We start from the raw sequence: 16,837 nt of genomic DNA, 5'->3' as shown, positions 1-16,837 counted from the left end.
CTGCACCCACAGTCATTACCCATCCTAAATTAAGGTTGCCCATGCTAAAGACTAGAGTCCATTTCTGTTTGTTGGCTACTTTTTGTTGGATGAAATGTTGTATTTCCTCATTAGCCTGTTCTGCATCAAAAATGTATTTGATCCTCCACAGAAAAATGTTCTGAAGACAGCTGGATAGAGGAGCTTGAATCTTACACATGGGATTTATGAACAGTGCTAGTACAACAAACACAGAAACACTAATAATTCCTTATCATAGGATCCTAGCAAGTTACTCAGCTACTGATTTTGATGATCTTATAAGTCTAGCCAGTAAATTAGCCCATATTCCCACAAGTCAGTACCTGATGCCCCTACCCAGCAGGGACAGGTAGAATCCCAGGGGTGCATTTTCTATTTCCCATTCAGTCATCCAGGTTCATCTTAGAGAGGGATAACGAAATACTCTGCTTGATATGGAGAGGGAGTCTATTCCACCTATGGTAGAGTCTTTGGGATACAAATTTGTCCTGCCAGCAAGTTCTATTGATGTCACAGACCAAGTTGAGATTTTGTATGTGGATCACATGAGTGGAGTTTGGCTTGTGGATATGCAGCATTTTTTTCAAGGTGGGGTCAGAGATTGCTCTGTATGCCAAACATAGATTACCTCTGAGGAGTCTGCATGAGATGGAGTAGAGGGACAGGGGTTTTAGACCATCTGTATAGGATATATTTTTGAAGCCCTGGATTTTCCTGGTCAGGAAACTCTATGCTCTCTCTCACTGCTGCATGTGCTTCATGAAGTACATGCCGAAAGGGGCATTATACTCAATGATGGGTCTGCTAAGGGAAGAATACAGGGACGTTATGACTTACTTGTTCCTGGAAGAAATACCCCTACTAATGAGGTGAGACATGTAGGAATTTATCTGTACAATGGAGGCAACATGGTGGTCAAAAGATAGATTGCTGTGAACTTGGGTGGTCAGGTCCCTCACAACTGCTTGTATGCTTAGGACATTGTTATTAATGTGATAATTTGTGGAGAAGTCACTCTCCTCAAAGGGGATGATGATTAATTTTTTGGTGTTTAGTCTGAGGCCGTGCTTCTGGCACCAGTTATTTGTCTGGGTGAGACCCTCTTGTATCACTACATCACTAGGGGAGTTGATGACAGTGCCCAATTTGCAGTCATCTGCAAAGGTGGTCAGCCATAGACCTCTGATTTTTGGCTTGCACCTTGGAGAAGTATATCTCAAACAGCAGGGGGCTCAAGACTGATCCCTGGGGTACGCCACTCAATACAGGTCTACTACATGAGGTAGCATCCCCTATTTTGACTGAATGACTTCTGTCAGTGAGCATACTCTTTAGTTTGTAAAGGTTTTAAAAGTTTTTTTTTTTATTTTAGAAAAAGTTGAGAAGAACCCAAGAGGTGGGGAATAGGAGAGCATATTAGAATATTGTGAACTAGTATGGCAACTTAGGTTGAATCCTCCAAGTTCCCAGGTCTTAATGACCATGTTTCTATTTCTAGATAATAAAATTACATGTTGCAAAATTATGAACATACAAGAGAAGTGTCTTTTTTATATATATAAGAAACTACAAAAATGTTAAAATGGTGTTGGTATATTATCAATTGTTTTAATATTTAAATGCTGGTTTGGATGTATATATATATATATATATATATATATATATATATATATATATATATATATATACACACGTGCTGAAAATGCATTTTTTTTGGGCAAGATGTTTGCTTTTTTTTAACTTAAAATCTTACACAGTCAAAATTAAGTAAAGTTTTGAGATAAGGACAGTACATATATCTATATATCTATAATACTAACTCCAGGATGGCACTACAGTGGTGAAAAGGGCATATACCTTTTACTTGCCTTACAGTACTCTACACAGTGCCAATACTGCACTTTAGTGAAATGAGATTCAGTAAAATGAGTTTTCAGTAATTTCAGCTTTCAGCGATTTGGAGAGGGTGAACTGAAATTCAGTGAAATGAGCTTTCAATGAAACAAAGTAGACCTATATATATATATATATATATATATATATATATATATATATATATATATATATATTTATTTATATAGATATATAGACATAGATATGTATACACACACACATACACACACACACACATATATATATATATATATATGTATATATATATATATATATATATATATATATATATAGCAATTATTTGTTTTATTTGTAATTAGTTACTTTTATGGTGTTATATAACATGTTTAAGTTTTTAAATTTGTATTTTTTTATTCAAGTTGTTCTGAAGAAGTGCCATAATATTTATTCAGAGATGAAAGTGCTTAACATTTATTCAATGATTATTTTCTACATTTTCTACTGTATGCTGCAGTACAGCATGTTTAATTGTTTTAATGTGAAGATATATAGGCCTACTGTCTGGAGTTGCCATGTGGGAAGTGTCATTCGGAATGGGGATAATTAGGGAATATTTGAACTGAGCGTGATAATGCTTTCGGTAATAGAGGTTGAATACATATAGTCAAGGGGTTTTGCTAATAGATATGCATCAATATGAAGATTGAAAACACAGCAGTATACTATATTGGTTTGGATTTGACTTTTACTGACTTTTCAGGGAATTTTCAACTATTTTTCTACTGTAACTGTGTTAAAATTTAATGGGGCAGAACAGTAAGGTTGACATTGACTTTAAGGCCTAGATGTGGAAATGATATTACTAGTGGTTGTTGTGGGGGTGGGTGTTTACCACCAGTGTAAGAGACTGATCTTGTTTGCATTCCTTAGGTATGTATGAAACACTCTCATGAAAAAGGAACCAGGACAGACCCTTGTGATATTCCATTAGTCACCTAATGCCTGAAATTGTCTCCCACACCTTAAGACTCTGTGTCCTATCATTCAGCATGCAAGTAAAGAAAAAAATTAACCAAATTGAAAGCATTAAGAAAAGCATAAACAAAAAAATGCAAACTAAGTTCATCCCTTAGAAGGAATTTAATCAAGGTTAAGCATGTTCATCTATTAATTAAAAAATGCTTCAGAACAGGTGTATAAAGATGTTGCTCAGAATAACCCATGCAGACAGTGAAATGCTCAGTTTTGGTCCCACCTCCTACCTCTCTAGTTTTCCCATCAGCATCCTATGTGAGACAGAGTGAGATACCTTCTGGAAGACCATGACAGACTTTGTCTATTGGAAGTCCCCTGACAAGTTTACCTGTAACCCAGTTAAAAAAACATTTCCAAGGCTGTTTGACTGATGTTGCTGGCCAAGAGCTGATCTTACCTGCAGTCCTCTACACCTGCTAACAGCCATTCTCCTCAGGTTGTTTCCTAGCTTTACCTGTAAATGATCTAAGATAAAAGGCCTGTAGTTCTGATTTTTTCTGCTTCCCACTTCCATAAGGGTACCGCAAATCCTATCTTCTGGTCCTCTGACACATCTGCAGTATCCAATGATCTGTTGAACATTTTTACCAGGAGATCTGTCAACATACTGGACAGATTTTTGAGGACTCTGAGAAACAGTCCATCTGGTTTCTGTGCTTCACCATACCTAAAAGCAGCAAGTAGCCCCGCTACCTCCTCACTATTTATGGTGGTGTCCGGCTACTGCTCTCTCCATTCCATGCCTCCCTCTCAGTATGTTGTAAGTTGTTTTTATTTGTGAAGATCTCCCTCAATCTTTATTCTATTTTTTAGAGACAACTTCTTTAATTGATGTCTTTATAAACAATCTGCTCTACAGGAGGAGAAATAAAGATATTCAATGGCATGCACTTACTGTCTCAGGTAATATTTGACTTCTCTATGTCTTTTTATTTTTCAGAGCTGTCACAGTCTTCAGACCTTGCTGCAATTTCTAAATGCATCTTGACCAATAGCTCTGCACCTAGGACATATGAAAACATGGATGTTTGCACGTTTTCAGAATTTTGCAGATATTTAGCTATCTGTATCAGGGTAATGGCAACCACAATGGATGGCAAGCATTTTCTGCTGTTTTATTGTACACATTATATCTTTTGGAATAAATGTGTATGAAACATATGTGCAAATCAGTTATTTGGCCACCATGCTAGGCTTAAAATATACTCCATTATAAATATAAAATGCATATATCTAGTAAATCATACCCATTTATATTGCTATCAGTGCCCAGAATATTATAGTAAACATTGCAAAACAGAGCATTTGCGAATTTACATATTTATTGTTTTGGTTGTAGGTGAATATACTGGACTCTCCAGTGATCATTCTCAGGTAGAAACCTGGAGAACAAAACTGATGGTAGACAATGCTGCAATGCACAAGAACATAGATGTACATCAGACACCAAGGTAGTAAAGTACAGTTTATAAAAAACTGGAGAGCTTTCTGTGGAATACCACTGGATAGCCAATATTACTGAATAATTAAACTCTAGAAGTATTTCCTATGTTAATCTTTTCTAAGGTGATTAACCACGGAAGGACTGCAGCTATCAGAATGCTATCTAAGTTATTAATGTCCAGTATTAACATATAAATAATTTACTATGCAATTAAAGGCTGTATGACTATATTAGGGAAGTCTAAGAGGTTTTGTTTTCAGTCATGCACTTCATTTCATTATTTCATTGTTAACCCTTCCTCACTGTCAGTGCAATCTTTTATTGCAAAATCTCCAATACAATTGTCTTCTACAAAATAAATCAGGCAACGTATGTCACATATAAATCCGTTTTCTACAAGGGCAGCATACAGGTAGAAAACAGAGGTTAATGTTCATATAGGACCTCTCAGCATCAAATCTTAAACAACTTGTCGGACAGTAGTAAACAGGACAATTAACAACTAATGTCTATAAATCAGTGAGACATTAAGTTGATATGGAAAAAAATTCACAGATTAATAAAATAGCAAATCCAAGCTAATGCAGAAGATACAGAGCTAATCTGAGAGCACAGAATGTGTAACTTGGATAAATCACTGATGTTGCTGAGTGGTGTGATACAACATGCACAGGTTGTTAAGACAGAAAAATAAACCTAGCACATAAAACGGAAGGCACATGACCATAAAAGCATTATTAGGTAAATAGTGTAGCATTATTTTTTTTAAGTTTAAACATGCCAAGAATACAGCTATGTACTGCAGTTATATACCAGAGAAGGCTAGCATTTTCCCAAAATTATGGAATAAATAGCAAAAGCAGTAAAACTGGCATGTCCATGAAAAATAATAAGTCATATATTTGTTATGCAAGAGCAAATTGGTCAGATTTTTTATTTTATTGTATTTGTATTTGTTTACCAGGGTAGTAGACTGATCTCAGGTGATCATTTCCAGGCACAGCCTAGGTGAATATGATCACATACAAAAATTAACAAAACATACTTATAGATACAAGGATATAGTAACAAATATATACATTTATACATACGCAAAAATATGCCAAGGCATTTAGTTCAATAATCATTTTCATCTACCTGTCCATTTCTCTGCTTAATAACATCCTAAAGAAAACGTTCTCCCTTTTCTCCCCACATAGCTCTCTCTCTCTCTCTCTCTCTATATATATATATATATATATATATATATCTAAAGAGAGAGAGACAAACACACCTGTATATATATTTATCTACATAGGTGTAAATGTATGTGTGTATATAAAAATATACACACACACACACACACACACACACACACACACACACACACACACACACACACACACACACACACATACACTTGATATATTTGATATATTTGTGTATTGACATTAAACAAACCACACAGAGGCTGACATTTATAAAGTCGACCCCAGGAAGTCGACTTTCCAAATGTAGACACACTACCATGCATGTGCCAAGCAACAATCTCTGTACATTTAAAACTTAAACTAAAAAAAATAAAATAATCTATAATTTTTTTGCAGGGGCAAGCCTCCTTGCACTCCCCCTCACCCAGATCTAATTATATATACTAATTCAGAGATAGCAGAATCTTGGGGTAAAGCGTATATTTCTCTATCCCAAGAAATGTGTGATCTCACACACCTGTCGACTATCTGTGTAGTCAGACATATTTTGTTGGCTAAACAAATGTCAGCCAGCAATGGATTTGACATATTTCAGTGGACTCATATATCAATATCTATCTATCTATCTATCTATCTATCTATCTATCTATCTATCTATCTATCTATCTATCTATCTATCCATCTATCTATCTAAACACAAACACAAACTCAACCCTCTATGTGTATTTGCATGTGCAACTGTGTGTGTGTGTGTGTGTGTGTGTGTGTGTGTGTGTGTGTGTGTGTGTGTGTGTGTGTTTGTGTTCATGTGTGTATATGCCTATAAAAATGTACTGTAGGATCTGATCATAACCCCACAGGTGTACCGATATCTGTGCCACATAACATTTCCCATACTGTACTTAAAAATGTCATCTGGATTTTAAAGTTTAAATTAAGTAGTATAGTTAACAAGTATATTTATTTGATATAATTTTTAATATAAAATAATCCGTCCACTAAAAGGTGCATGTGGCTTGCCTGGAATAAAAAATACATTTCTGTATATATTTTAATAACTTCTTATGTGATAATGATGTTGTCTAAAAGAATGGGCATATTGTAGGTTTTATTTCAAAATGCCATAAATTGCAAAAGCTATGAGCCATGTGTTCATGAAAATGAATGTATCTGTATATGTATCTGTATAAGTTTGGTAGCTACAAATATCAATTTTAAATGGTCAGTGTACTTGCACATGATAAACAATGAAACTGTTGTACCATTCCATCAGGCACTTATTTTAAGTTTGCTGTATGGAGGTTTTCTTCAAAGCCATAGCAGCAGCTGGGAGCAGGCTGTGACTACCTCATGCACAATCTGTTAGGGGATGCCATCAGTACTGGAGAAGTGGTGCCATTCAGTCCCTGCAAGCATTACTGGTACAAATTTAAGCAGCCCCTCTCACAAATGATAGTCTGTGGGCCAGATTCCAAAAGATTTGCTCTTCAATAAGTCTGTCTGATTCCAAAAGACTTATTGTTAGTGTAAATGACTTATGTTGGTACAAGTCATATGGATAAAAGCTTTATTCCAAAAGCAAATAACAATAGTCAGAAATAATGTCAAGCAAATGCAAAGGACTTTTAAGCGCTTTTCGTTTGTTCTCCAACAAACTTCTTCAGAAAGTAGTATAGCAACACAGAAGCTAAACATTTAAACAGAAAAGTGCGGGAAAGTGTATCCACATTTAAAGATATACTAACTTAATTTTTGTAAATGTATGCACATCTTCAATAAAGCATTGACATAAAAAATACTTAAACAATCTTAAACAACATATGTTTCAACAAATTCTTAAAATCCTACAAACTGGTATAATTATAATAAAGAGCTTGAACATTATAGAAACCTACATCCCAGACTAAGCTTATGAAATTGTAAACATATTATAACCCAGCACCACCTACACTGAGTCAAAATTACATTAGTACTAGTAACATATAACTAATACTTAAAATTAAAATTAAAATAAAAGAATATTAAAGTCATTAAACTAGGAAAGACAAGTATAAGATGAATTTAATTGTGTAACAATTAAATAGGGAATAACAATAGTCAATATAATATAACTATCTTTGTAAACTCCTTAATTTTAAAATACAGGAGATAGAACAAGCCTCATTCAAACCTGGAAAGTTGAAGGCGTTCAGTCTAATCTGCCACAGCAACTGCAGTTCCTCTAGTTTGAAAGATGCAGGTCCACCCCTAATGTCCTGACTGAATTGGTCAATAACCAAAAATTTGAACTTATGTTCAGGATTCACATAGACATGTTTAGCCAATGCATTGTTGTCCTTATTATGAGAGATGGCATACTGGTGTTCGTAAACCCTGTCTCTCAAGCGGCGTTCAGTTTTGCCCATGTAGAACACGGAGCAAACAGAACATTTAGCTAGATAAACAACAAATTTACTATTACAATTGTATCTGGCCTTCAGTTTGTAGATTCTGTTGTTAACAATGAACTGATTAGTACATTCCATATATCTACAAAAGTTGCAACACTCGCATTTAGACATACCAGTTATTCTAACACATGGCCTATTATGTCTCTCAAGTAGATTTTTAACATTCCTACCCTTCTTAAAGACAAATTGTGGTTTTGGTCCAAAAAATGTAAATATAGAAGGGTTACATCTAAATAATTCCCAATTTTTGTCAATAACATTAATAATAAACTTAGTTTGTGCATTAAATGATGTAATAAAAGTATAATGAAAATGTTGGTCACTAGCCAAGCCAGACACATCGTTTAACGAGGTTTCTCGTACATTCAAGATAGCCGCCTCAAAGGATGGCTTGTCGACCCCCAAAATAGGTTTAAATTGCTTAATACTTCTTTTATGCTCAACTTCTTTGATTAAATTATTAATCAAAGACTCTGGGTAGCCCCGATGCAAAAACATTCATTTTAACAGGTCACATTCATTAGTGAAGTCTAATTGTAGACTACAAATACGTGAGGCCCTCACCAATTGCACCTTAACTACCGATCTTTTTTGGTGGAACGGGTGGCAACTAGAGAAATGTAAAAAAGAATTGGAGTAGGTTGCCTTTCGATGAACCTGAGAGGCAAAACAGCCTAAACCAATATTCTTTGTCAGCAAAATATCCAAATAAGCGATTGTGTTAACATTAAATGAAAAAGTGAATTGCAGGAAGTTCGTAGAAGAATTAAAACCACTAACCAACTCAGATGCCAAAGCATCATCACCTTTTAACAATATAAAGACGTCATCAAGAAACCGGGTATAGTATACTATAGCATTCAAATTCTTGTTGGCGTCAGGTGAAAAAACAAATTTGGACTCCCATTGGGCCATTACCAAGTTGGCAACACTGGCACCACAAGGGGAGCCCATTGCCAAACCTATTTTCTGAAGATAAAACTTGTTATCAAACATAAAATAATTGTTAGTCAAAATTAAATCCAACAATTCCATAATTAAAGAAATTTCAAGAGAGGGAGTTCCATGTTTCCTCATTATGTCTGCCACCCATTCTGTTGCAATATCGTGAGGAATACAAGTGTAAAGGTCCTTCACGTCTACAGTTAAAAAATTGTAGTCATTGTTAAAACTCAAATTGTTGATCTTTGACAGAAAGGACCAAGAGTCTTTACATATCTGGGGCTCAAGGACCACATATTTCTGTAAATATACATCAACCACTTTAGAACAAGCATAAGTTGGAGATCCACGGCCATCAGTGAGAGGTCTCATAGGAGGATTAGATACATCTTTGTGGATTTTAGGTATCCCAAATAGATTCATAGATTCATAGATTAATACTAGGCTAACTGCCCTTGTGAGCCATTTTAAGCCTAGCCAATTATCCCGTGAGACTCAAACCCTGTACCTTGTGTTTCTAAGTCAAACACCTTAACCTTTAGGCCACCCTCCCAACAAATAAATAAAGTAGGATATCTGGGAAAAGCAGTAAACATATAATTAAACAAGACATGCATGGCAAAGACTGCATTTAGAGGCATGTGTACATTTTAAAATAGTGCCTAGAGGCATGCACATTTTTTGTATGCCTTCGTATGGGGACAGTCATCCCTCTTTGTTGAGAAAATGGCAAGACCTCAACATACAACTTGGTTTCAGCTACATTAACCTTTTGTTAGAATATTTTGCACCCCTTGAAACTGACCTAAGGAATAAAATAGATTTACAATATAAAGTCATTTCAGAACGATTCAAGACTGAGTATTTCACCAATAGGTTGGACAATATATGGACTCAAGTTCATTCTTTTAGTGAAAGGCTGAAACAAGTAAAGCATAAAAAACTTGTAAGGGATGCTAATGACTTTGCTCTTGGTCAAGTCTTCCTATGGCCCGGGACTGAAAATGCACGTACACAGATTACACCCAATATTGAAAATCAAATGAATGCCTCAAGCTCCTTTCATGCTTCAAATGGAACATCTAACACTGAAGCCAGTATAGTTTCTTCTTTTACACCTACAACTAATAAATTGGCAAGCACAGAACTGATGCCTAACAGTCTTACTCCTAAATTTACCAATGATGCAAGCCTTGCCAGTGATGCACCCCCCCCAACCAACAAGCAGCCAAAGCATTTCTTTTAGCAGGCGCTAAACCGAAGGACACAGCCCCTGCTACTAACTGTTTTTTACCGTTTCCGGTCAAGCAACAACCAGGATGGAGAGGCCGGTCAAACAGCAGGGGGCCGAGAAAAAGAAAAGGCTCCGAAGAAAAGTACACAAACACAAGGAAACAAAGAAATTGAACTCTTTAGTGCATAACATTTCTGATCATGTTTTGTCTGAATCAGATCTTTCGTTATTAGATAAAGGTCTCAATTTTATCCCCTCCCAAACCAGTTTTTTGAATGATGTCTTAATTGATTTGAGGTTATTTTGTCGCAATGTGTCTTTGAAAATTTTATTTAAAAATAACAGTGCTTTAGATACAAAAGCTTTAAAGAATTTTTTTAGAGTCAAAAGCAGCTTTATACCTTTCATGCCACATAATGTAGAAAGCTTCTTGAAGATGTGTGAGAAGGATTTCTATGAATGGTTTGCCTCCAATAAGAAAAGATGTTGTTTTTTTAATGTTACTAAAGCTGAACAAGATTCTATTCATTCTCTGAAGAGTAACAGTCATATTATTATTAAGCCAGCTGACAAGGGTGGGGCTGTGGTCATCTTGAATTCTTTAGATTATGACAACACCATGAACAGTCTATTAACAGATGATATTGTCTATGAAATGATTACTACGGAGAAGGTCAAAAGAATTATCAAAACAGTACAAAATGATTTATATGACCTCCTGATGTGTGGCCAGATAAGCTGTGAGCTATATGAATATTTTCTTATAGAATTCCCCACTATCCCCATAATTAAAGGCCTACCTAAAATACACAAAGACATTAATCCTGTACCAATGAGACCTATAGTCTCTAGTGAACGCTGGATAACTTCCACTATTTCATCTTTTGTGGAAGGCCTACTTAGACCCCTGGTAGATGACATCCCTATTATTCTTAGAGACTCATACCAACTTATAGAATTTCTAAGAGAATTTGAATTAGATAGAGTGGATACAGAGTTGCTTTTAGTAACTATGGACGTCAAAAACCTTTTCACTTGTATTCCAAATGATCTAGGGCTTCAAGCCTTAGAGAGATCTTAGTTACTAATTCTGTTTATAGCAATAACAGACAAATTTTGATTAATTATTTACTTGAATTAATACTTAACAACAATGTTTTTTTATATCAGGACCAACTTTATTTGCAAAAATGGGGGGTTGCCATGGGCACCCCCTGTGCAAATAGTTACGCTAATCTTGTAGTCCATAACTGGGACATTAACTATTTGTTTAAACATGCAGATTTTAGTAAAATAAAAATGTACAAGAGATTTGTGGATGATGTTCTTTTCATATGGGAAGGTACAGAATTGGACTGTTTGAACTTTATTAAAGAATTAGATGTCACTACCTCTTTCTTAAGGTTCACAGTTGAGACATCTCCCCATCTGATACATTATCTAGACTTGACATTGGAGTTAATTGGCAATAAGATTGTCACCTCTTTATATAGGAAACCCACTTGGAGGAACACACTACTATGTTTTGAAAGTATGTACCCCAGATTCACTTTTAAGGGGATTATATCAAGTCAAATGTACAGAGTGTACAGAATATGTAGTGACAGGAATATTTTACAATTAGAACTCAACAAATTAGAAGCCTTGTTTAGAGAAAGAGGCTATCCTATTAAGTTAATTACTGAATGTAAGCAGGAAATTATTAGGAAAATGAATATTACACATGATTCAGTTGATTTTGACAGGAATATTCCTAAATCCTATATAAAAAATAGAGAGAATTTTACTGATAAGTTGAGTTATGTCACTAAGTACACCAGTGATGTTGTTAATCTTAATAAAATCATAATTAGGAATTGGAATGTTTTAATTATGGATCCATTTACCAGAACAATAGTGGGCGGCCATACTAGATTTAGTTACAAGACCTGTCACAATTTAAAACAATTACTTTGTCTAGAAAGGATTCCTCAATACAATAATGGGATAAGTGACCTACAGGGTACCTTTCCTTGTGGGCGGTGCCATATGTGTCCGTATATTTCTAAGAACGCTAGTTTTCAACATCCTGAAGGGTTTTTCACTTTTGTACCAAGGTTTTATAGTGATTGTAATAGTGTTAATTTAATTTATCTAGCCACTTGTGACAATTGTGAAGTGTTTTATGTGGGCCTTACCAAGAGGAGACTTCGTGACAGGATTTACAATCATTGTTACGACATCAAGAAAGGGCATGAATGCAATGCTCTAGCTAAGCATATTATTGAACATAAAACTCATATGTTCAGTTTTAAGGTCTTGGAGATATTGGTCATTAACAATAGAGAAGGTGACAACATTAATCAGTTGGCCATTAAAGAACTTAAATGGATTTTTACTCTGAAAGCTCACATTTACCCTGGTATTAACCAGTCTGTATCTGTTAAACCTATACTCAACAGTAGAAAACCATGAAGTCATTATATATCTTCATAGCTTTTGGGTCAAGATGTCTGTATTACATCTCAGTCTATTGTCCATTTTTTCTTTTGCGTTCCTTTTTCCTGACCTTGCTGGTTATCACCCCTCCTCTTTTATTGTTTTGGGGTATAGTAAATATACTTACTTAACATACCATTACATTTATTTATAGTAAATTACATATGTCTATATTGCATATGAGAGTTATTAATTGCAGAAACTAACAAAATATATTATATATGAGTTTTTTTGAATGGTTGTTTACTTTGTTGTATGTACTCATTCATGGTTCTTGTGAGTGAGATAGAAAAAATAAAGAAACACATTAATCAAAAAATATATCTCATATATGAGTTTTTAGTCTTAATACTTTTTATATTTCTTTACATATATACTTTTTAGTTTTTCACACTGTTTACATAAATAACACACTTATGTAGTGATAGGCTAATACCAGCCATGTCCCAAATATATGTTTTGCATATGCTTTACATATACATACATCTCACTATGTATTCTTAGCTTTTTTCAAGCTATTTTTCTTTTTTCCTTTATAGTTTATCTCTTATCATACTACATAATACAAATTTAAGTTGATTTAGTGGCTATTTTCAAATTAATGTGTTAAGAAAGCCAGTTGTTAAGCTTTAAACACTTTCTCTAACAAATTCTCAATAACAATAATGAGTTTTTTAAGAAGTCATTCAATTGTTCCTATATCTTTCCTTAAATTTATTAAGGATTATTAGAGAAGATTTGCCTATCCTTAGGACCATGACATCAATAAGCGCAATTGTACATCGCGCTTCACAGCACTTTTGGCATTCTGTTCTGTCCTTAGTTTGATTAGTCGTTTACTTCTTGTTTTACCCTTTGGATTAGATGTATATAAGTTTGTTATACATAAAACACTTGAGAGGCATTAAGCAGCATTGTCCTCGCTGCATATTCTATATGGCAGCTGGCCAGTTTTCATCTCCAGCGAACCCGCTACTTTTTTCTGTAAGCTCCTACATGAATTTTGACATTTAGCGCTATCTTTGACCTCTCATACTTTGTATTCAAGAAATGATACACTCTCACAAGACATGTTATATATATAGGTATATTTCTATGCATCACTTTGTCTTTGTTTAGTTCTAATATAAGGACGCTCTTAGTGAATATTCAATTTGATTTTTATACTAATACTTTTGCAACCTTCATGGTTCATGCATATAGTAAAAGAATTAGTTGTCAAGACTCACCTTGCTTTCATTACTCTGGTCTGGTTTTTGTAATGGAAGCCGAGGTTAACAACTTTTATTTAATTATTTTAAGACAAGGATATTTCCAGGTAATGGTTTTATTAGACTTTGGGATAAGTTAATTGGTTCCTTAGAATAGCTTGACATTTATGTTTAAGATTCCGACATCAGAGGATTTTTTTGACAAGCAGTTTTTCACCTTCTAACGCTTCTGCTTTGTCAGAAATGCCAGGTCCATCAAGTATTTGAATATTTGCTTAAGCTTTAAAGTAAGACATCTACGGATGTCTAATGATGTCTAAGATGTTGGGAATCATGTTTTTGAATAGGTTTATGTTCATGCGACACACCAACATTCTATTTTTAAATAAGGTCAAGGTGAGCATGATGACCTAAGCAACTACAGTGCTGTTTCCTTGTTGGATTTCTAATATATTTGGGGTAATTATAATAGACAGGATGTTTTCCTGCACTGTATTTATGAAGTGCTGTTCATGTTTTTTAAGTTGAGACTAGCCGCAGGCATGGATGTCTCAGAGACTACATTCAGATTTTACGATGAATCGGAATGCGATCTAATTTTGTTTTCATGTTATGTTACCACTGTTTTTAAAGAGGTTTTCATGACAGTTTTTTAGTATAATATAACTTATTTTATGTGAATTTTGCATCAGAAGGATATGGTCTATTAAATTATCTGATTTTATTGGTATCAGTAACTATTTTCAATAATTTTTCTTATACTGTTTCTTTAACAAACGAAATGAGTACATAGTTAATGGGTCAGTAATTGACCATTATTGATTAATTCTTTGGCTTGCGCGCCTAAATGTTTCATATATAAGAACTCTGTTTTTACTGTTTTAATACACCTGAAGAAGCGTAGTATAACTACGTGAAAGCGCTTGTGTTTTTTACTTTAATAAAGATACTACGTGTATTGAGTTCATCTCGTGTGGTGATTCCTGTGGATCCTATACTACTATATAATTAAACATATTTTGATCAACTCGTCCTTCTATAAACAGGTCATAAATGCATGATTTCAAGAGACTATAAGCTGCATTGACCTCAGACCTAGAACTAACCTGGTAGGTTTCATTTTCAAGTAGTACTAACATGCGTGCGGTATAATCGGAATTATCAAAAACCACAAAGCCGCCCCCTTTATCAGGTTTGCATATTCTAATATCTTGAGACTGAAAGTAACTCAAAATATCCCTCTCATTTTTAACCAAGTGGCCCGTACTCAAGTATTTGTTGTTAATATCAGTACCTAACCTTCTCAAATCCAACTCACTCATTTGTTCAAAAATTTGTAGAAGAGGGTGGAGTGGAGGGTTGAACGTACTAGGTATGTGAAAGTGGCTATCTGAAACAGCATGGCCAGAATTCATAAAGAACAAACCTAAGTTAAGTTTCCTAGTAAAGACTTTAAGCTCTAAAATCAATTTACTAATATCCATATTATACCAAGGGACATAGGTGTACCCCTTGGATAAAAAATCAACCATTTCTGAAGATAAAGTACTATCAGAGAAATTATAAACCTTAAAGTCCTTGTCCTTATTAAAAATAATTATAGGACATGAAGGCTCGAGGTCATTACTACTGTTCATTTCAAGTCCAAACATTGAACTATCAAGTACAAATAAATTGTTGCTTTCAGTTAAATGCAAACAAGAATTAGCCATAACAGGAGAACAAGGCTCAAAACAGTCAATAAACTGATCAGTACTAGTATTTGAATCAAGTCCAACAAGTGAAATGTCAAGTTCAAATAAGCTGTTACTCTCAGTTGAAAGCAAACGAGTGTTAGTCATAAGAGAAGAACAAGATTCACTTTCATATAGCACATCAATAGGGCACTCATCCGTTCCAAGATGCTGGTAGTTCACCTTGGAAATTTTGAGCCCTTCTGCTGTTTTGGTCTGGCACCCGTATAGTTGTAATTCTGAAAATCCTGTTGATTTCTGATAAAGTTATTGTTATTGTTCTCACGGTGGTTATAGCCAGCTTGTTGGTTCTGCCTAGAACTATAATTATAATTAACCTTTGATGAATTCATTAGTCTTTTGCTCTTACATACTGGTTCCTGAATGGTACCAACCGGTTCAGGTAAAACACCAGGAGATTGAGAATCAACATGGTTATTAGATAATCTACTTTGGTTTATTTGTTGACTATAAGTAGAAGCTTGAGATATATCCACCTGCTCAACATTAGTGTATAAGTCACTACTGTTCATTTCAACTAAAGAGTAACCAAGTTGCCAAATTTGTGCTGGTGGTGATGGCGGGTAAGCATTACCTTTCTTGTAAGATAAACGATCACGTTCAAGTTTTTTAGACTTGTTAGAACTTAGTTTAGATTTCGCTTGTTGGACTTGATTCAAATACTAGTACTGATCAGTTTATTGACTGTTTTGAGCCTTGTTCTCCTGTTATGGCTAATTCTTGTTTGCATTTAACTGAAAGCAACAATTTATTTGTACTTGATAGTTCAATGTTTGGACTTGATATGAACAGTAGTAATGACCTCGAGCCTTCACGTCCTGTAATTATTTTTAATAAGGACAAGGACTTTAAGGTTTATAATTTCTCTGATAGTACTTTATCTTCAGAAATGGTTGATTTTTTATCCAAGGGGTACACCTATGTCCCTTGGTATAATATGGATATTAGTAAATTGATTTTAGAGCTTAAAGTCTTTACTAGGAAACTTAACTTAGGTTTGTTCTTTATGAATTCTGGCCATGCTGTTTCAGATAGCCACTTTCACATACCTAATACGTTCAACCCTCCACTCCACCCTCTTCTGGATTTGAGAAGGTTAGGTACTGATATTAACAACAAATACTTGAGTACGGGCCACTTGGTTAAAAATGAGAGGGATATTTTGAGTCACTTTCAGTCTCAAGATATTAGAATATGCAAACCTGATAAAGGGGGCGGCTTTGT

This window comes from Protopterus annectens, chromosome 17.part0 (assembly GCF_019279795.1).
Source record: "Protopterus annectens isolate FY-2018-M chromosome 17.part0, PAN1.0, whole genome shotgun sequence".
NCBI lineage: Eukaryota > Metazoa > Chordata > Ceratodontiformes > Protopteridae > Protopterus > Protopterus annectens.
This window is presented reverse-complemented; position numbering follows the sequence as displayed.